General features: G+C 44.5%; 1 long non-coding RNA gene across 43 annotated transcripts in view; it reads right to left on the minus strand.

Moving 5' to 3' along the window:
- LOC100739688 (uncharacterized) overlaps positions 1–21328 on the minus strand; it is a 187429-nt gene that overhangs the window by 61105 nt on the left and 104996 nt on the right. The window lies entirely within an intron of this gene.

A 21328-nucleotide genomic window follows, 5' to 3' on the forward strand; every position in this document is an offset into this window, starting at 1 on the left:
GTTCCACTGGCTACACAATCAATGCACACATTTCTTTTCCTCGTCTATGCCTAAATTGATCATGACAATTAATCAATTAATCATGACAAGTGTGGGGCCAGCCTGGGAGAGAAAGAGAAAGTCAGAATTTGGCAAATGTGGTTTAGATGCTAATTCCCAAAGCCTGAGCCTGGCCTCGAGTCAAGAAGTTGGCATTTGGTTCCCATCCTCATAACAGCCCTGCTGAGTGGACACTATCCCTCCCACCTTAGAAATGAGAAAATGGGAGTTCTAGTCATGGCTCAGAGGAAACAAATCCGACTAGGAACCATGAGGTGGCGGGTTCGATCCCTGGCCTCGCTCAGTGGGTTAAGGATACGGCATTGTGGTGAGCTGTGATGTAGGTGGCAGTCGCGGCTCAGATCCTGTGTTGTTGTGGCTGTGGCTTTGCTGTGGCTATGCCGTAGGCTGGCAGGTGTAGCTTCGATTGGACCCCTAGCCTGGAAACATCCATATGTTGCATGTGCGGACCTAAAAAGAAAAAAAAAAAAGAAAGAAAGAAAGAAAGAAAGAAATGAGAAAATGGAGGCTCAGAAAACTTAACTTGCCTCAAATCACTCAGCTACTAAAGTGCAAAGCCAGCTCTCTGTGAATGCCTTGATTTACCTATCCATCAAATGGGATAGTAAAAACCTACCTATAAACCCAGAAAATGTCAATGTAGAAAGGGGCCTCAGAGGAGCCCCCTTCCAAATCAAATAGACCCCTCGTGCATAAAACAGACAAAAAGTGTTTGTTTGTGATAATGTCCATCAAAGACAATATGGGTCCTGTTTAAATGAACACCAGGAGAGCCCACTGACCTTAAAATCTGGAACCTCTAAGGCTTTGGTCCACTCTTCCCCACAGTGTCACCTCTCCCTTGAGTGTCTCAAGTATTCTCCTCCTGTACAGTGGGCTGGCCCCTGGCCTGACACCCCCTCCCCTCAGCAGCTCTGTCCCAGGAATGCACAGAATTCCCTTTACTGTCGGCTCTGAGCTCCATGGACACAGTCTGGAATTTTCCCAATGCCATGCTTACACTTACTGCAGGAGACTAGAAGGTCAGTGAACACAAAGAGTGTGAGGGAAACCTAAAATCCATCTGGTTTACAAAGCCTGAAATTCTCATCCAGATTTTTCAAGAAGTGGTTCTCTCCAGAGTTAGCAAATCCTGTTCTGTTCCCAGAAGAGTCTTACGATAAAACCCTCCGTGTAAATTGTCACAGTCCTTCTGCAAAAACAGTGTGGCCACATGCTTCAAGGTCTGTGAAAGAGTCCTACCCTTTAGCTCAGTAAGTCCACGTCTGGCAATGCACCCGAATGGAATCACCAAAATTGCAGCTGGTAATTTACACGCAAAGACTACCATCACTCATTTGCTATGATTACTTAAAAAAAAAAAACAAAAAGACAGAGGCAAGTTATACAACAATAGGGCTTACGACATAACCAGAAGATGGAAGCATACATAACCATCAAAAAGACATTTTCAAAGTATTTTTAATGACACTAAATGGAAAAAAAGCATTTCAAATGGTGTTAAGTGAAGGAAGCAGGGTGCAAAAGGGGTACACCTGATGCGATCAAATATTTTAAACCAAAATAAGTGAAGTACAAGTGTAGAGGGGAAAAAAAGAGAGAAGAAACTTGCTAACATGTTCACAGTCGTTAGGACCAAGTGGCAGGATTAACATTGATGTCTTTCCTCCTTGTCTTTTTGTTTTAGTTTTACTGTGAGGCTGCAGGAATTTACAATCTGAAAATAAAACAGTCTTTTTTAAAGAGGTTGACCCTGTAGCCCCAAAGCTGCTGCATTTCCTCAGGCCACATCTTCCTTCCCCTGCTCTGCCTTCACCTTGCTCAGCTCGATGCATGGTCCTCCACCGGCCTCACTCCTGCCTGGACCTTCCTCCTGGACTTTCTGCTAGTCCACCTGAGAGACCCAGGCAATGAGGGGACCCTTCCAAGGGCCCCTCGGAATCACATTTATCAAAATGAAGTTTCCCCATCTCAACTCCCTACCACGCCGTAGAGCAACCCGGCCAGACCTACATACCGAGCATCTTAGAAGGTTCTTTTCTTTTCTCTTGGTTGAAAGGCTAGGGTCTTTGTAAATTTGGAATCCATTTGCCTAATATTTATGGAGTGTCCAGGCCCTGTTCTAGCAGGATACAAGAACAGGTCCCCACCCTCAGGGCGTCGGCATTGGGGGCAGAGGGGCTGCCGCAAATAATAAATAATCATACAAATAAAAAGAGTATCAGCTATGATCACACCACGCTCAGGGGGACTAGGGCTGCCTGAGATGGTCACTCTTCAGATCTCGATGGCACAGACGCAAGGGAATATCCAGATGCACACTGATGCCGAGACGTTGGGAGAAGCCGTTTCTCCAGGATTCTTGCACTGATGGTGAATGTTAGAGGCAAGAACTCTGTCGAAGGAAACTGTGGGAGACTGGGCAAGGTGGATGTGTGTGCACTGGGTGGTGCCGGCTGACCTGAGCTTCCTGATAAGGACCCCTCCCTCCCCCACAAGTGACAAGTGACGCGGGTTAGGAGAAAGGCACCGGAAGAGGATTGGGAAGGGATTTTTGAGACTTAAATCGCCCTGCTTAGAAAGCAGATTCCTGTCAATGGGCTGTAGGTTGCCTGTTGCTTATTTCTGGTGGGAACTAGTGATTTTACCCAAAGAACGACAAAAGCCTTAAAATCACTAGTAGTCATCATGGTTTGATCTTGGAGTTCCTGTTGTGGCTTGGCGGAAACAAATCTGACTAGCATCCATGAGGACACAGGTTCGATCCCTGGCCTTGCTTAGTGGGTTAAGGATCTGGTGTTGTCCTGAGCTGTGGTGTAGACCACAGACGTGGCTCAGATCTGGCATTGCTGTGGCTGTGGTGTAGGCCAGCAGCTATAGCTCCAATTCTACCCCTAGTCTGGGGACCTCCATATACCTTGGGTGTGGCCCTAAAAAGACTAAAATAAAATGGCTTGATCTTTCTTAAGCTTCATCTGTGAATACCTTAGAGTCTGAGGTCCTGGCAGCTTCAGTCAAATGTACAGCAGATTTAGGAAAAATATTGTACAGTAGATTTAGGAAAACTGAGAGTCTAAACTGAAAAGGAGGGGAAACCGCAGACCCGCCTCTGCTCTCCCATCACCACACTGGAACACACCCACAACACACACACACTCACACTCATCCTCCCTTCCTGGATCACCTACGGTGACACCTGAGCATCCATTCAGAAAACTTTCCTACTTTTCTCTAGCTTCCATAACACTTCTTTCTGGACAAAACATGCAACAGGCGGGAAACTGTCACTAAATCACCAAAGGTCTCATCAAGCACCAAACAACAGAGCGGGAAATGGTTTGAAACTGATTGTGACAGATTTAGGCAAAGGATGCTGTCCTGAGGAATTGCCCTTTGCACAGGAAATAGGTGACCTAAGGTGGGTGTTTGGGGGAAGGGAAGGAACGGACATAAATCAGGGACACGGCACACACCCCTTGGCTCTCGGGCCCGTGGAAAATTTTTAGAGAAAACCCAAGGGAAAAAAAAAATGGAACTAGCTCCAAATACAGACGTCCACTTCCAACCCCAGGAAGCAGGAAGGTGAGGTGGACTAAAGCATCTTGCAACCTTCCTAGAAATATTTAAAATGAACATGCACCCCTTTGAATGTGTTACCTTTGAATCCGGCCTCCAGAAACTCCTTTCTCTGGTTATTTAAACCACATAACAAATTGACACGTAAGCAGATGCTGCCTTGTTCCCTGAATGTTCAGTGTATGCTTTGTTTCTCTGAGTGTATCAATGGGTCTCAGAGGCAGAAGCCATAGCTGGTCCTTGCACTGAGCCCCTGGCTGCTAGCAGTTGTTCAATACATGTGTATCGATGGCCTGAAACCCAAATCTCAAAAAGGGGAGGGTCTATAGGCACATATTAACTGTTAATAAAATGCACATAAGCAGCCAGATTGTGTAGATAAAGGGTTTATGGAGCTATTGGTAATCTTCGTAATGATAAAGAAATACTTCTTTACAATGAACAAAGCACCTTCATAAACTTTATCTCTTAGCTCCCATAACAGACGTGAAATAAGTATTGAGGTTAATTCTCCAGTCCCAGCACCTTTCTGAGACTGTAACCAGATGGGCTAATTACTCAGTTCATAAAAGAATATGCCCACTCCAACCCAGGAATCCCAGATCGAGCTGCGTTGGCAGAAACAAACAGCAGTGAGCTTTCCTTGCACATCTCCAAAAAGACATGTGTCTGGACAGCAGCGGCTCTAAATAGCAAAGGGAATTCACCTGGGAAGAGAGACTATGGACTCGATTTTTCATTTTCCTACCATTATTAATTCAGTTCTTGTTTGTAGTCATTTTTACTTCATTTTGTGTTTTGAATATAAATTTTTGAATAGCTTAGCCCCCGTCTGTCCAACAAATATCTGATACTAAAAACAAACAAACAAACAAACAAAAACCTAAAATGAGCTGGGGAAAGAAAAACTAGAAAATGGTTTATGCCGCAACCTATTCCAGCTTGGTTTATTTTATTTTGACACGGAGCCCCAGTTTGAACCAGGAAACTCATTAATAAACCTGTTCTTACAATGTTTCTAGACCAATTTTTCAATTTTAAAGGCTTTGAAAAGTGAATTCGGGATTATACAGTTCTCCAAATTTAGGCTTTTCATATTATAATGTCTATAATTTATTTTAAGGTACATCAGCGTAGAACTGTTGCGTGTGTGTGTGTGTGTGTGTGTGTGTGTGTGTGTGTGAGAGTGCACACTTTCGTGCATGGGTGTGCATGCGTGTGTGGATGTGTCTAAATTAGTTTCAATCTACTCCATAGGGGAGGTTAGTTAACATTTGCAGAACCCTTATCAGAAATACATGCCCCAGGAGTATTAATTAACATTTGAAAGATTCTAATTAGAAGTCCCAACTCCAGAAGCTCCATGACAATCACTTCAAATATCAAATTCTTGATCTAAAATATAGGGTTCATTCATTTAGCATAAGGAATATTTGAAATAATTCCTCGCTGTTGAAATTAACAGTGTGCAAACATGTAGACTGGTTCCAAATACCACACAGGTATCCCCACTACAACACACAAGGAGTTTAAGAATTGAGGAGCCTCACGGTTGACTTCAGTGGGGCAGCCTAGCTTGGTCGCATTTTCATCTTGATAGAGAATTCTAGTCCCTGATCCAACTGGAAAGCTGGCTCATCCTACCTCTGTAACACTGCTACATCTGCCTGCAGTAAACCTTTCTTGCAAGGTGCTTTCAAACATGTCAAAGGGTAGAGAACCAGAGCTTCACCAAGATGACAAGGTCATAGCAACGACTGCCATGGGCCTTGCTTGCTGATAAAGGTTTACACGGCAGCAGAATTCATTGTAACTTGGGGGGAACATCTGAAGCAAGGTAGCAAGGTCATGGGGAAGAGACCATGGCTCCCACCTACCTACGATCCTTAGAGGCAACCAATATCCACCAAACAACATGATTCCAAACAGCCAAGCTGGCAGAACAGTTTGCAGCAGCTGAGCTTGAACTACTAGTACTGGAATATGCTGGGCGGAAAAGGATGTTTATGCCTCTGTACCTGCATTCAGCCCACAGAGAAGGCACTTCATCTTTCCTTCTATGGGGAAGTGTGAGGAAGGCAAATCTCCCCCACCACACACACACACACACACACACACACACACACATCATGCAGGTCTCGAGATTCAAATTCAAGCCTAAATTATGCTCTCGAATCCATCTTTCACCAGGTAATAAAAGATGGATTCTTGGGAGCCTGCCTGAAGACCACTTAATAAAACCATTCTCCATCCATCATTGGCTATTGATCCCTAGGTGTATATTCCACTGGTCAGAAGCTCAGAGAAGAGGAAATCTGAACCACTTTCAGAATACTTTGCACCCATAAAAATCATCTTTTCTAACAATATTTAATCACAAGGTAAAATATTTACAACATAACTGTAAGTGGGAAAGGAAGCTCAGTGCTCAAGAGGATACGCAGTGTGGTTTCAGTTTTGTTTTATAAAATGAAAGGATAATGAAAGAAAATATCCCCAAAATGTGTGGCTGCCTATCTCAGAGAAACAACACTGCAGAATATTTCTATCTTCGATCATTAAACTTTCAGGATGTTCACTAGAGGGAACAAAAATATTTATAAGCAGTTTAAAAAATGTGTTACTCTAACGATTTAAATATTTTCTCTTACCAGGGTGGGCTATTATATCCCAGTGACATTCGACAGGAATACCAGGCAACACACATATATAATTTTACATTTTAAATGTATGAAAAAACAAGTAAAATTAATTTTAATAATATACTTTATATAACCTAACTTACCAAAATATTATCATTTGGATGTGCACACAATGTAAAATTATCAGTGAGATGTTTTATCGTCTCTCTTTTGGACTAAATCTTCAGAAATATCTAGGGAGTATTTTACACTTAGAACACCAGCTGTATTTCCCACTGGCCACTTTTTAAGGTCACCGCAGCCACCTGCATCCAGTGACTCCCCAAAAAGACAGCACAGCACTGTACAGTAGCAACAGAAGAATCAACATTGAAAGCCTGATGCCAGGAGAATCAAGGTCTCCCTAGTGTGCCTTAGAGCTTGACATAGTCATATTTTAAAGTTGGGACTGCAAAGGCCCCCACAGAGAAAGTAAATATTCACCCTTTGCTCCTCTTTTGCTCACTGAGCCATCGTCATTGGTCAGGCACTTGATTGATGGCTGAAGATGATGGGGTGAAGGAAAGGAATTTTTTTTTAAGCTTCATTGAAGTTTAGTTGATTTACAAGGTTGTCATCATTTCTGCTGTACAACGAAGCGATTCAGCTACATGTGTACACACATTCATTCTTTCTCAGATTCTTTTCCCACATAAGTGATCACAGAGTATTGGGTAGAATTCCCTGTGCTAGACAGCAGGTCCCCACTGACCCATCATTCCACAGAGCACCGTGTGCATATGCCAATCCAAACCCCCAATCTGCACCAAAATAGAGGATCACAACAGCACATCGCAGGCGTGGTGACTACCATCATTTGTGATGACTGGCACACGGATGAGCACAGTGGCACTGATAAAGCAGATTCCTGCAGGAGCGGTCATTGAGCTGTACCTGGAGATGAATGGAGTATCTTGGCAGAGGCAGTAGAAGGGGCCGCAGACACAGATGCCGCGAGGGGCGGGCCTCTCTTTGGTCAAGGGCACATGGACCACAGACTGCACTGGGAGTAGTAGTGGGAGCTGGAAGCAGAGGGAAGAGGCCATGGTAGAGAATAAACAGGAGAGAGAGGATTAGATTCATGGTCCAGAAAGGCCATTTTGGCTCCTACATGGTGGGTGAATTGGAACCAGACAGACTGACAATGTGAGGGGACCAGTTAGGAAAAGAGAACCACACCCATGGGAGAGGGGCAGGTGCCTGGACCACCACAATGGCAGCAGGGAGGAGACACCATAAATGGAGGTAAAATCGGCAAAACTTGTAAGCAACGGGAAGTGAGGTGTGAGGGAAGAGGAAGAAGGTTCCAGCAAAGGTTGACTCCCACTGTCCAGTCCGGCTGAGTGAGGGGACACACGGAAGCCATGCTATCTGCAAACTCACCCGGGATCAACCACCTCAGCCTGCCACATCCAACAGCCCCAGGAAGAGGCTTGACCTTGAATTTCTCTCCCTAACCAACCCAGCTGCCCTATCAAGGCCTAGCCCTCCTCTGGGCTGGGGCCTCATCCTGACCCCTTGCTCTGACTTAAAGGCCTCCTGGGGCCAAACCCACCCCCTGTCAGCCCCTGTCCTAGTGGCTCTGTCTGGGCAGAACCACAGCTGCCCATCTGCCTGTCTGCCTTCTTGAATGTTCTCTCCTACCAGAAGGCAGAGCAAAGGGAGTCATTTCCAGTCCTTCCTCTTAAATAGTTTTTTCTTCTCAAACGTTATATCAAACTGATTAGAAAAACTCACTTTAATGATACCAGAACGCTCATATTTTCCTTCTAACGCCAAAGACATATTTCCAGCCAATGTAATTTCCAATATTAACTGCAAATGTCCAGCATACACCAAAAATCATAGAAGCATTATTCACATTTTTACAACACTTTCTGTTTCCAAGGCACATCGATGGCTTCCCATTTGCTTTTAAAGCAATACCACCCCCCTCAAATAATAATAACAATAAAATAAGGCAATGTCCCAACCCCTGCTGGTGATATGCCAGGCTCTTTTGACCTAACTCCCTCCCCACTCCGTCCCTCCCCTCCCCCATCTCAAACCTGGATTTCTCTCACCTCTGTCTACCCCTCTGCACATGCTATGCCTTTGTCCTGGAAAGTCTTCTCATACCTCCTTCACCTTGTTTGTCTCTGTTCTGCCTAAACGTCTCCCCTCCCAACACTTTGGAGCCCTTCCCAGTCCCACCCCAGACTGAGTTAGGCGTCCCTTCCCTGAGCCCCTTAGCCACTTGTCCACGTCCTCCCTGGGCCTCCCCACGCTGGATTAGAAGGGCCTGCCTCCTGCTCACATCTCTATCATCCTCTTCTCTCCTTGCCCGGAGTCCAACACCCCTGTCATAGTAAAGTGTCTTACTCAAACTCTTGGTAACAGGAGCAGAGTGGGTTGAATAATGGCCCCCCACATATGGCCAAGTTCAAACCCCTGCTTCTGTGGGTGGCCTTGTTTGGCAATAGGGTCTTGGCAGACTCAATTAAGGCTCTCTAGAGGCATTCATCCCGGATGGATGGGGCCCTAAGTCAAACAACTGGTGTCCTTGTGAGCAGAGGAGAAGCCACACGGAGATGCAGAGAGGGCAGGCCATGTGATGAGGGAGTAGAAATTGAAGTAGCTTGTCCTCAAGCCAAGGAATGTGGAAGACTGCTGGGAATCACCAAAGGGTAGGGAAAAAACAAGGAAGGATTGTCCCTCAGAGCCTACAGAGGGATCATGGTCCTGCCAAAACCTTACTTCCAGAATTCTGGCCTCTCAAGAGAGAATAAATTTTTGCTGGTTAAGCCACCACATGTGTGGTAACTAATCAGAGCAGCTCTGTAAAATAGGGAGTCCATTGTGGCTCAGCAGAAACCAATCCAATTAGCACCCATGAGGATGCAGGTTCAATCCCTGGCCTCTCTTGGTGGGTTAAGGATCGAGCATTGCTGTGAGCTGTGGTGTAGGTCACAGACTCAGCTCAGATCCCATGTTGCTGTGGCGGTGGCATAGGCCAGCGGCTGTAGCTCCAATTCAACCCCTAGCCTGGGAACTTTCATACGCTGTGGGTGTGGCCCTAAAAAGCAAAAGAAAGAAGGAAGGAAGGCTGGGAGAGGGAGAGAGGGAGGAAGGAAAGCAGGAAGGAAGGAAGAGAAAGAGAAAGAAAGAGAGAGAGAAGGAGGAAGGAAGAGAAAGAGAAAGAAAGAAAGAAAGAGAGAGAGAGAAGGAGGAAGGAAGAGAAAGAGAAAGAAAGAGAGAGAGAAGGAAGGAAGGGAGGAAGGAAGGAAGGAAAGAAGGAAAGAAAGAAACAAAGGGGGGAGGGAGAAATGAAGGAAGGGAGAAAGGAAGAAAGAAAAGAAAAGAAATACGAAAAAATGGTGACATGGAATGTGAACAAACCTATGATGTGTATATACTGAGCAAAAAAAAAAAAAAAAAAAAACCCTGCCTGATTATGATATTGTTCAATTTGGGAAATTGCCATAAGTATCTAGCCTGGCTTCATTCTCTCTGCAGCCCCAACACCTCACCCCCGCAGCTGGGAGACTCATGCATGATGGAAAAGCAAGCATCTTGCTAGAAATAAGCAGGTTCATTTTCGTGACCTGACTGCCCTGTTTCTCCCACTCCCTCCCGCTCTGTTCCATCCCCCTCCCCACCGTGGAGTCAGGTCAGACACTGTGACCTTGTATAGCCCCTGCACCCTAGGCAGTTCTCCCCCCATCCCCAGTCTTCAACCACTGGCTTTCCTCCCAATACCAGGTGCTGCAGGTTCCTGGTTCTAGGCCACATGCCTCTGCCAGGGTGAGTTCTAAGATCACCCCATCCCAACCCTGACCTTCCCGCTCCCCCAGGTACATACATGCAGCAGCACAGACTCCAGCACACAGAACCTCTGAGTGTGTAATGAGCAAACACATTTTCCACATTTTCCATGAGCAATCAATACACTGATAATGATGGTAATTGCTAATTTGGAGCAGCATTAATTAAAGACGAGGATCCTTTCTTGTCTGCTTACAACACATTTTCAGGTTCAAAATCTCAGAATCATACAAGGTATCTTTAAGGATGCCATTTCCCTGAAAACGTTCTTATTCACTTCTTCAACTGAAACTTGGGGGTTGTCTGAATAAATATGAAGAAATGCTGGGCTCCACAAATGGTATCTTGGGTGAGGCACAGTTTTAAAAAGTCAATATCTAATCCCACCATAATTTATTTGCTAATTGCATGCAGGGAGGTAATATTCCTACTCTTTAATTCACCCAGCACTCCCACCCTCCCCCAAAAAAGATCAGATTTCAAAAAAGGCAAGGAAGACAAACCAAGTGAAGGGTCCCCGTTCCCAGAACACCACAGGAGATTTTCATCACTAGGAATACGTCCACGTGAAAATAAGATTCACACCCAGAAGCAATATTAGCCATTCTCTCCAGGATGCAGGAAGGGCACTGTTGAGAACTCCAGGGTTTATTTTTGTCATTTTGACACAACTCAGTAATTTTCCAGAAGGTCAGAGGGCGGGCAGCAGATGGTTGGTTTCCTCTGATTTGCAGCAGGAACATCTTTCCTGGCGGGTCCTCCCCTCCTGGTTCAAGGCCTTGTTATCCTCCCTCAGTCGATTTTTAAAGCCACCTGCCCCCGCCCTTCCCACAGCCTTTCAATCCATCAGTCTGGAGATGCTAGAGCTTCCTTCCATAGGATGCATTTGAACAAGTCACGCCCTCTTCAAAACTGACCTCTGAACTGCCTGGCAGGGCATCTGGGAGCTCCCACCACCCTCAGCCATGGCAGCCTCGCCCTTCTTCTAGGAGCAGGTGCAGCTGAGCTCAAACCCCATCCAGGTCACTTGAATTTCCGGATCATTTCTCTCATTGCCAATTTACAGCATGTCCTGCACTGAGGGATTGTTTGGCTGTCGGTTATGTATCTAGCACTCTATTTCATTTACTTCCGAAGCCCATGGTCATCACCTTCCCTGAAAATTTAGTTATCATTTAAACTATTTGTTTACTATCACTTATTTTATTTGTATTGTTTTTAAAATACTGAAAAGACAACAGAAAAAGCCTCCTCAAACTTAGGCAAAAACCTTAAAAAATATATACATGTGAATTTCCCCTTGTGGCTTAGCGAGTTAAGAACCCAACTAGTATTCATGAGGATGTGGGTTCGATCCCACTCAGTGGGTTACAGATCCCACATTGCTGTGGCTGTGGCATAGCCCAACAGCTGCAGCTTCAATTCGACCCCTAGCCTGGAAACTTCCATAGGCTGCAGGTGCAGGCCTAAAAAGCCAAAAACGTGGGGTGGGGGATGCAGGGGGCAGGGGGGTGCATGCCCATGCCCTAACAGTCTTGTGGTTATGTTGTAGAATGTCCTTGTTCTGGGAGACCCCTGCTGGAATATTAGGCTGTGACATGGTGTCTGCCAACTTTTTCTCAAATCGATCGGTTAAAGAATAAATGCAAATGTGAGAGGGTGAAAATGTTTCCACCGAGTTTTAAGTCACCTCGTCATGGGACAAATGGATCCTAAGTGAGCTTTGGGAGACGCTGCTGCATCTGTTAGCCTTTCCGGTCCTTGTCCTGCTTCCTTTCCCTCAGTGAGTCTCAAGCCCCGGATCAGACATCCCCTTGACCTTCCATGGGCTCCTCCGTGCTCCCCCAGGCCAACTTGATCTTCCTCCTTTATGATAATATTCTGTTGTTAATTGTCTTCATTCCTATAATTACTGGGTTTGGGGCTGCAGTCAGCTTCTCAGGAGGAGAGTGAGAGCTCCTTGTGCCTCGGATCAGGCAACAAAAGGGCTTCAAACATGTTTTCCTAGAACACATCCGTGAAGAAATGAGGGAACAAGCAGAAAGACACTGTCTATTTTGTACGGAACTGCATTCTTTGACTCACTAGGGCACTTGGGAAAATGAGGTAATAAGAAATGAAGAGATGGGCCCAGAAGAGCTTATAGTTAAGGAGCGGAAGGATTTGAGTCTGTAAGTAAGAGAAATGGGCTCTGACAACTGAGTTTGATGCTGCGGTGGGTTGAGAACCATCCCAGCAGACAGCAGTGGGGACAAGCTCTGTGGCTGCAGAAGGTGCTGACCCTGGGAGCTAAGGAAAGGCCCTTGGGAGCACCAGCTAGGGGATTGTTCTCTGACTTGTTGGGATGTGCTTGGCCTCAGTCCAGTCCATTCCCAGTGGTTCAGTGGTTGGTTAAACATCCCCTGAGCTGCTGGCTTTTTTTTTTTTTTTTTGAAGTATAGTTGATTTACAATATTGTGTTAGTTTCAGGTGTACAGCAAATGGACTCACTTATATGTATAATCTTTTTCATATTCTTTCCATTATAGATTATTAGAAGATGTTGAATATAGTTCCCTGTGCTATACAGCAAATCCTTGTTGCTTAGCTATTTTATGTATAGTAGTATCTGTGAATCCCTAACTCTTAATTTATCCCTCCAGGAAAGGGAGGGGCCCGTTCCACTTGGGTAATATCTAAAACATAATACAAATGAATCTATCCATAAAACAGAAGCAGACTCCCAGGCATAAAAAAAAAAAAAAACCCAAACTTCAGTCTTTTCTTCTCTGTGGAGTCACTGCTTTCCTCAGGTTGCTCCTGAGAGTGGTTCTCACAGCCAAGTTCACAGCACCACATGAGAGCAGAACAAAGAACAGGGCTTTCATGGACAAGCATGCTCACAGCCCTGAGATGAGAGACAGTGCAGAAATGGACATCTGGGGACCCAGTGAAGCTGGAGTGAGGCGTTTACAGCCACCCCACCTCAGGCCATCACAACCCTTAGTACTTTTGTTGACGCCATCTTTACACCTGTCACACTTCTTCATCAATCTTTTCTCAGTTATTGAAGCTCACACATCATAATTCAAAACACCTTCAGTCTGGAGTTCCCGTTGAGGTGCAGCAGATTAAGAACCTGACTAGTATCCATGAAGATGCAGGTTCGATCCCACGCCTTGCTCAGTGGGTTAGGGATCCAGCATTGCTGTGAGCTGTGGTGCAGGTCACAGACGCAGCTCAGAGCCCGTATTGCTGTGGCGGTGGCATAGGCCAGTGATTCGACCCCTAGCCTGATCATTTCCATACACCACAGGTGCAGTCCTACAAAGAAAATAAATAAATAAAAAATAAATTTAAAAAAATAATAACTTCAGTCTTACATTGGCTTTCAAAAAGCATTTCCAAATTCTGCAATATCTCTTCCTGGATAACCCATCCCTGTGTCCATCACCTACCACATCTTCAGAACTGATACCTTCAATGAATATTTTCAATGTAAAATTTGGGGAATTGGATCATAAACTGGATTCCTACCTGCCCCTCTCACAACCACTTTCTACCTCTATACATAGAGGGAAGGGAGAGAAGAGTGGAAACCGCATAATCTCAGAGACACACCAGATGATGTGACCATTATAAGTACCCACAGCGTCTCTAAACTTGATTCCTCAGCTCTAATGAAATAAGAGCAATTGTGTAACCTCAGACGGAGTCCAGTGATGGACTAAGTGCCCAGCCCGGAGCAAGAAGCAACAGATACTCAAAGATGCCCGTTCTCTTCCCCATTCTAACAATAGGGAGGGCTGGCGTTTACTGTATGTGTTTCATATTCATTATGAAATTCGTTAACCTTCACGGCAGTCCCATGAAATGGGTTTTATTTTATAGATGAAACTTGGGATAAAAGGGATTGAAAAGTGGCAAACCAAACACCAAAAAGTGACAGGTCAGAGACACAGTTGAGGTGGCTCTGTTGCAAGAGAAGAACTTTTATGCTAAAATTATTTTCAAAAGACTCGAAAGAGGCACTTGGAGCCCATGGAAATAGTACCACATGGGAGAACCAAAGCTTTAGGCTCCATCATTTACTCGTTTGGTCATTGTTGTGGAAAACCCTCCAGAGACCCCCAATGGGTCAGAGACAGCTGTGTGTTCCCTTCTCCTAGGCACGTATGCACGTGCTACATGGGCACCACTGATCTTGAAAGCGGGGATGCCAAGATCCCTGTGTCCCTTCCTGAAAGATAGGATACAAGCTGCACTGAAAGAGGAAAATAAATACCATCTGCAAATTTCCTGCCTCAAAGCCCCTTTGTTTAGAAATCTGGCTTGCTTACGTACGTCCTCCGAAAGGAAAATTTACAATCACATGTCAACATGGGCTCACAATTTATTTATTATCCTAGGGGAAATTTTAAAGACAGCTTCTACATTGCAGAACCAGTCCTTCCCAGGCTTTGGCTGTTAGACTTTAGGCAAGATTCCACTAATGTTCTTTTCCCCAATCCCTCCCCACCCCACTGAGCAACCCTGGGGCTCAGAGACATTTGACACTGGAAGATCACACCCTACCCCCAGCAGAAGGTAGTAACTGGACGTTATAGCCTGGCACTGTATGCATAAAGCCCTTTGAATTGCCTCTGTCTCCTGGCAATCAAAAGACTTAATGCAGAAGAGAGGTTTGCACAAGATGTGGCAGGCTCTGGGCCACTGAGTTTTGTTTTGTTTTGTTTTTTTGTCTTTTTAGGGCCACAGTGCGACATACGGAATTTCCCAGGCTAGGGGTGGAATCGGAACTACCGCTGCGGGCCTACATCACAGCCACAGCAACACAGGATCCAAGCCACATCTGCGACCTACACCACAGCTCACAGCGATGCCAGATCCTTAACCCACTGAGAAGGCCAGGAATCAAACCCGCATCCTCATGGATACTAGTCAGATTTGTTACCGCTGAGCCACCACAGGAACTCCTGAGCCACTGACTTTAATTGAGTTGAGTTACTTAAGTTCACCAAAACTTGAGTTCCTTATCCAAAAACGAGACAGTGATAACATCTATCTTGACTATTTCAAGGGTCATTATGAAGATGAAATTTAGGAGGCAACTTGGCAATATGGTTAAAAACTGACTCAAGATCCAGACCGACTGGGTTCAAACCCCACCTCTGCCACAAGACTATGGGCAAGTAATTTAACTTGTTCATGCTTCAGATCCCTTATTTGAAACAAGGAAAAGCAAAGATCCTATGCCAGAAGGTTGTTGTGACGATCAGTTGGTTAATATATGTAAATATTCAGAATGATGTTTGCTGTACAGTTAGTGCTGATGGAAGTGGCAGTTATGCCTTTTTTTTTTTTTTCTTCTTATGGCTGTACCTGCGGCATATGAAAGTTCCCAGGCCAGGGATCGAATTAGAGCTGCAGCTGTGGCCTATGCCTCAGTCACAGCAACACTCAATCCAAGCTGCCTCTGTGATCTACCCCGCAGCTTGCGGCAACTCTGGACACTTAACACACTGAACAAGGCCGAGGATCAAACAGGCATCCTCACAAAGACAACATCAGGTCCTTAACCCACTCAGCCACCATAGGAACTCCCAGAAGTGGTAGTTATTATGAGGTGAAAGCCCTTAAAAAGCCAAAACTCTTATCCAAAGACACTGGTGCCCTGTGGAATGAGCCTTGTCCACAAGTTTTCTGCTAATTTTCTAACAGGAGCCTAGAGGGTTTTTTAAAAAGCATTTCAACATACGCCCAGCCCTAGACACCAAATTGAGGTCCTCATTCTGCTTTCTGTCACCTTCAGCATCAGGAATGACGACCACTTCCTGGGGATGGCGGTGAAGACTAGAACCACGTGAACAGCATTTTCTAGCGTATGAAGCACTGAATGAGCATTAACCCTTCAATGATCACCACCAATTCACAGGTCATTATTCCTTCTTTTTTTGGTCTTTTTAGGGCTGCACTACGACCCATGGAGATTCCCAGGCTAGGTGTTGAACTGGAGCGGTAGCCGCCGGCCACAGCCAGAGCCACGGCAATGCTAGATCCGAGCCGTGTCTGCAACCCACACCACGGATCACAGCAACACCAGATCCCAGACCCACTGAGCAAGGCCAGGCATCAAACCTGCATCCACAGGAATGCTAGTCGGATTCGTTTCCACTGAGCCACGACAGGAACTCCAGATCATCATTCCTTGCTGCTCCCTCTCAGAAGCAGACATGAAGTCTGGGCCATGAAAAACCACATGCCAGTCATAAAAATCCTCTGAAAAATCGCCATGGAATTCACCCCAAATTCGCTGACTCAGTACCTAGGAATCCATGTCTAATCAGTCCATAAATTGTGACTTCAACAATTCAATGGCAACTTCAAATGTTAAAAAGAACAAAGAAAAAGAGTTTAGGGCAATGACTTAAACTCCAAACACAAAGAGACCCAGACCATATGTGCGCAAATCTTCTTGTATACGTGATGGGAGAGACACTGGTTATTAGCAGTATCTGGCGCCCAGAAGAATCCATGGCATCATTGCATCTGTAGGTCTCTTCAGTTTTAGCAGGCAGCACATTAGCTAAGTCACCTAACATGTACAAGCTGTTCCATAAATATTTGTTAGCATTGGGGTTTCCTAAGCACCTTCAATACATTATATGGCTTTTAAGCTTCAAACTACGCTTCACTAGAGTGAAGTTTCATTAACGCAGTCTCATTTCAGCATTAGTGTAACTGAAGTTCTTATAGGTTTCAGGACTTGCCCCAAATTATCACCAGACTAATAAATGACACAAATGCCACCCATACCGCATCTCAAGATTCAAGACTAGTATGTGTCATGCTGTTACAGAAGTATAAAAAATTCAGAAGTGACACGGATTGGTTTAGATTAAACTGCCACCCCCCACCCCCCGATGGGCCTTGCCATGGTATAGGCAGCTGTCCAAAACTACATTTTTGCACTTTGATCAAAATTGGGCAGGATACAAGAGAAAATCGACAGTACGCTAGCAGCAGGCCAGCTGAGGACCCGTCTCGGTAGAAAGATTTTTCAAGAGGAGGAGGAGGAGGCAAATGGGGTTCGAGGAAGAATAAGTGAAGTAGGATGTAAGCTTGTCAGGCCTTCCCCCCCCCACCCCTCCCCCACCCCACCCCCAGCTCCTGGAGCGGCTGCAGCCCTTTCCTTTCATCCCTTCAATTCCAGGCAGTTTTGCTGACTCTCCACTTCCTCGCCTCCCACTCACCCCAATTTGCCTTCCCAGCATCACTCGGGAAATTGTTCTCTCTGGTACAAAAGCATGTTTTCCCTTCACTTGTAAATAACATTAGTACAAGAAACTATAAGCACTATCCCTTCTTTCGATTGTCATTTCAATCAAATCGCTAATTCTTCTTCATTGTTAAATGACTGGAAAAAGTGGATAAGAAAACTACAAATTATTAAAGTTTTAAATCTCGCAAAATTCCACAACCAAGACGTAACTACTGACTATTTGTTTGTCTGGTTTTTGTTTGTTTGTTTGTTTCTTAGGGCTGCATGTGTGGCATATGGAAGTTCCCAGGCTAGGGGTCAAATCGGAGCTATAGCTACGGATCTACTCCACAGCCACAGCAACGTGGGATCCAAGCAGTGTCTGCAATCTGCACCACAGCTCACAGCAAGGCCATAGCCTTAACCCACTGAAAGAGGCCAGGGATTAAACCCGCATCCTCGCAGATACTAGTCAGATTCGTTTCCACTGAGCCATGACGGGAACTCCCCATAACTACTTACTATTAACATGCGGGTGTATGTCCAGACTTCTCCTGTAGCACCAAACACACACACATATAAGCCTTTACAAAACAACACCAGAATATGATCACTTTAAAACTTGCTTGTTGGAATTCCTGTCGTGGCTCAGTGGTAAGGAACCCAATAGTATCCAGGAGGACGTGGGTTCAATCCCTGGCCTCAATCAGCCGGTTAAGGATCCTGCATGGCCATGAACTCCTGCGCAGGTCACAAATGCAGCTTGGATCCTGCATTGCTGTGGCTGTGGTGTAGGCCGGCAGCTGCAGCTCCGATTTGACCCCCAGCCTGGGAACTTCCATATGCTGCAGGTGCGGCCCGTAAAAAGCCAAAAAAACAAACAAACAAACCTGCTTATTTTTTACTCAAAATACCATGCACAGCTTTTCATGTTGATACATAAAAGCATAGAAAATAAACATCACTATGAATTTGGCAGAAACTATTTAGTTCTCTATTACTGAATATTTACGTGATTTCCAAATCTTTGAGATTATGGGCAACACCTATGAGCATTCTTTTGAAGATTTTTTTTCCCCTTTTCTGGCTACACTTGCCACATATGGAAGTTCCCAGACCAGGGATCGAACCCACCCCACAGTAGTGACACAAGCCACTGTAGTGATAGTGCTGGGTCCTTAATACACTGCACCACAAGAGAACTCCAGATCATTCTTGAACATACATCTTTGGGCACCTGCTTTATCATGTCTTTGGGATACATTCTAACAAGTGTCTGATTGTCTCCTTTAGCTTCGAGCCCTTTAACGTCACCCTGTGATTTTTAGGATAAATGGCAAATGCATGAGCTGGGGGAGTTCCTGTTGTGGCGCAGTGGTTAACGAATCCGACTAGGAACCATGAGGTTGCGGGTTCGGTCCCTGCCCTTGCTCAGTGGGTTAACGATCCGGCGTTGCCGTGAGCTGTGGTGTAGGTTGCAGACGCGGCTCGGATCCCGCATTGCTGTGGCTCTGGCGTAGGCCGGTGGCTACAGCTCCGATTCGACCCCTAGCCTGGGAACCTCCATATGCCGCGGAAGCGGCCCAAGAAATAGCAACAACAACAACAACAACAACAAAAGACCAAAAAAAAAAAAAAAAAAAATGCATGAGCTGAACCCACTCTTAGCCTTATCTCCCTCTGCCCTTTTGTTTCCCCATATTCACCGCTAGCCCTTTCTGCTGTTTTGATCCTCCTGCGCCTTTCTCTCATTTCACCAATCCTTTCTCTCTCCTTTCTCCAGCTTCAAAATATCACCTTCTTCTGCACGACTTCCATCACCTGATCCTTCCCCAGGACAATTAATATTGTACTGTTACCACTTACCATCCGTATCATCATGACTCACATGTAGCACTTATTTTATGCCAAACAACAACCATATGGGCATGTTACATAGATAGGTCATTTTATCCGTTCAACAAATCTACGAGGCAGTGACCGATGCCTCCATTTTCTAGATAAACAAACAACTTAGCTGCTTAAGTTTGTTAGAATTTCTGAATCTAGGAGTACTCAGACAACATTTTAAACTAAACAAATATAAGTGTATGTATGCAGCACTCACTCAAGGTACAACTTTAGCTGTTTCGATGAATAAATTATGTTTCAAAAAAACTTAAAACCAATGTCGTTCTCTAGAGGCAAGAACTATAAGATGCAATTAAAGGGAACGATGCAATTTCAGGTAAAGCTATTTGGATTTTAAAAAAGCAGACATGAAGCTGACTTATGTGTGTTCTAGATTAAAACTCAAATTCCAGAATCTGCTAAGCACTTTAATTGCCTTTACACATCAGTAAGAATTGGGGGAAATCCACCCTATATACACCATTTTAGTTTTAAGTACCACGCTATTTCATCAGGTACTTAACATCTTATAATAAAAATCAATGTTATTACTTTATTTTACCCAGATAGTCAAAGGGAAAATTGGAATCCCTACTCCTAAGAAAACAAAACAACACCACATTATAGTTGTTAAGCATTTATATACGCACATTACATTTTTAAAGCATTCGACAAGTAATTAGTTGAACCTCGAATTGAATTTGTTTTTATTGTCAGAATGTGGAAGTAAACCTTCCACTGACTAAGTGATTCAACTATTAAACCTTGACCAAAAAAAAAAAAAAAAAAAAAAGAAATTTATTGCTCATTGTTTAAACCCCAATAAAATTAAAACTTTTTTTCCTTTCCAATTAGGTAACAAAGCCAGCCTGACTTTGCTCTAATTCATTTAGTTCCTAACAAAAGTAAAATAATAAACACTCAGTGAAGAGGCTGGCCTCCTGAACGGTGGGCTCTGTGGCAGGTGGGGTGAGAAGATGAGAGGGACACAGTGGCCTGCCCCAACCCCACCTCCCGGCCAAGGTCATCCATTCTGAGCAGAGGACAGATATATGTTTACTCTAAAGCAATCACTGCTACATCGCATAGCAAGCACAATTGCATCATTTTTTGAAATAAAAAACTGTCATCTACTCAAATGCCTTCCTTTTCCTGTCCTAACTTGTATACCTTTTGAGTTCTGCACCATTTTAATATGTTACCTCTTGGAAAATTAACTTTTTAAGATATAACATGTGGGAAATGATTTAGAAAAACTGAAATAAACAGCTTTTGGCACCACACTTGAATTTGTGGAGAACTCTTATCTGCTATGCTTGTGTGCAACTACCAAGATTATCCTTGTTTAAAATATGCGTATTAATTTCTCTCTCAATACCTGTAGTACTTCTAAAAGTTTTCCACGAAAGAAATCCTAAAAACCAAAATGAGTAAAAATTTTCCACCTTCTCTCTACTTCAAAGACATTACCCAGAGGGACCACTAGAAATACTAATTTTTAAAAAACTTATTATCAATTCATTTTTAGTTTTCATTAATTTTTAAATTTACTTTAATTAAATTTTAATTTAATTTATTTAGCTGTTCCCTGATAATTTCAATTCATTTGAATAAATAACCATTCAAAATTCAAAAGGGGAGTTCCCATCATGGCTCAGTGGTAATGAATCCAACTAGTATCCATAAGGACGCTAGTTCAATCCCTGGCCTCGCTCAGTGGGTTAAGGATCTGGCATTGCCATGAGCAGTGGTATAGGTTGTGGATGAGGCTCGGAGCTGGTGTTGCTATGGCCGTGGTGCAGGCTGGCAGCTACAACTCTGATTCGACCCCTAGCCTAGGAACTTCCATGTGCCGCAAGTGCGCCCCCCCCCCAAAAAAAAATAAAGACAAAATCCAAAAGGGAAAATAATTTCTCCTTTCACTTCAGTCCCCAGTCACCCATTTTCCATCCCTGAAGGGGACCACCAGTGTTACCAAGCTCCTGGGTCACCTAACACAGGAGACCTCCTTAAATCTAACTCTGCCCCCAACACCCTGGGCTGGAGAAAATGTAATCTGGGTCGTGTTAGAAGACAA

This window comes from Sus scrofa, chromosome 8, assembly GCF_054392235.1.
Source record: "Sus scrofa isolate SSC_HxYL_T2T_F1_AM1 chromosome 8, Sscrofa_HxYL_maternal_Yorkshire_Landrace_v2.0, whole genome shotgun sequence".
NCBI classification, from domain to species: Eukaryota; Metazoa; Chordata; class Mammalia; order Artiodactyla; family Suidae; genus Sus; species Sus scrofa.